Source organism: Terrapene carolina, unplaced genomic scaffold (assembly GCF_002925995.2).
Source record: "Terrapene carolina triunguis isolate 2854851 unplaced genomic scaffold, T_m_triunguis-2.0 Scaffold68, whole genome shotgun sequence".
Classification (NCBI taxonomy): domain Eukaryota; kingdom Metazoa; phylum Chordata; order Testudines; family Emydidae; genus Terrapene; species Terrapene triunguis.
In genome coordinates, this window is record NW_020664419.1 from 57,432,928 (window position 1) to 57,434,745 (window position 1,818).

Consider the following 1,818-nt stretch of genomic DNA (forward strand, 5'->3'; position numbering starts at 1 on the left):
GGCAGGAAAGTGGACTGGCTCGTGGTAAAGGCTGTGGCGGAACCCCCACGGAGAAACAGACGGCTGGCCAGCCTCGGATCACGTAAGGTGCCCCTTAACACCCTGCGTGCCCCCCCCCCTTTTACTCTGGGGCTGCACGGATCAGGGACAGACACTTTGGGGGTTGTTGGACTTTTGGGACTTTGGGTGGTTGCTGGACCCAAGAGACTTTGGGGGTGTTGGACTTTGGGGACTCTGGGTGATTTTTGGGTTGCTGGATTCAAGAACCAAAGGGAAAGGACACAGCCCAATTTGCTGGGGTGGGTTTTGCTCATGGTTTGTGTTATGAATCCTGTTTGTGGTGTTTTTCCAATTTTATGCTGATGTCGTTTACCTCAGGTTATTAAACATTTTCTGCTACACTCAGACTCCGTGCTTGCGAGAGGGGAAGTATTGCCTCTTAGAGGTACCCAGGGGGGTGGTATGTAATTGTCCCAGGTCACTGGGTGGGGGCTCGAGCCGGTTTTGCATTGTGTTATTGAAACGGAACCCCTAGATACAGAACCCGGCCCTTGTTGCTGCCAACTAGATGGGCAGAAGGGTTACATTAGGAAACACTATTTCACTAGGAGGGTGGTGAAGCACTGGAATGCGTTACCTAGGGAGGTGGTGGAGTCTCCTTCCGTGGAGGTTTTTAAGGCCCGGCTTGACAAAGCCCTGCCTGGGATGATTTAGTTGGGAATTGGTCCTGCTTTGAGCAGGGGGTTGGACTAGATGACCTCCTGAGGTCCCTTCCAACCCTGATATTCTATGATTCTATGACAGAGGGGTATCCGGGCCAAATTTCAGTGAGTGGAGTTGAGACCTGGCCCACAGAGTCGTGGCGCCACTCAGGTTTAGCCTGGCTGCCCCTTGCCAATCTAGGCAGAATCTGCCTCCATAGGCAGCTGGCTAGTTTGCCCATAGAGTGGCTCCTGGACAAAAGTAATATAATTTCAAGGCATAATTTTGTTTTGTAGAGATGATCCAGCACTACACCAGTTTGCTGAAGCAAATCAGTGATCATTGGGCATATCTACATATTATGGTTTGGAGAGATTAAGATAAATGTAAATGAGAGAAGCCTGCCCATGGACAAGACTCATATATACAACTGGTCTTCTCACTTAACTCTGACAAGTGGCATTAACCTTCTCTTCATATTTACTGCACGCTGTACTTACCAGAACATTCTGAAAACTGATTTCTGAGTGGAAGTTAAAAAATTTCCATTTTAAAACAGGAAGATTTACATTTGCATTCTGTCTACTGACTAGGGGAAGAACTTGCTACTGTATATCAGGGAACAAAGCAGTAATGGAATGGTATGAATTATCTGTTTTTGTTTGTTGTGACTATTTACTTTTTAGGGCTTCAGATAGCTTTTTTTTCCTATTTGAATACAGTACTATTGAGATCAAGTTTAGAAATACATTTTCCCCATGGACAGAAGAGTAATAACTTCCTTAGTGTCATGTCAGATTATACTCTGGGAGTCATGAATTATCACAGCAGTGATAATACAGTGCATTAGGAGGTACAATCATAGGGCTGTCAGAGTGCCTATTCCTTCTACTGTACATCCTCCTCATGTACTTGTGTGGAATTTAAATTGGGAGCTGATGGCAGAAAAGTCAGTCCACCAAGTTAGCTTAGGACTTCAAAGTACTTTTCAAGCTATGTTCTGAAGCCCTTGTGACAGGGTAATTATTGACAGAAACTCCTTGCCTCATGTTGCTGTATTTTTCAGTTCCTGGCAGTCTGTTCTCACAGATATGCATCATAACATTCTGTTTTTCA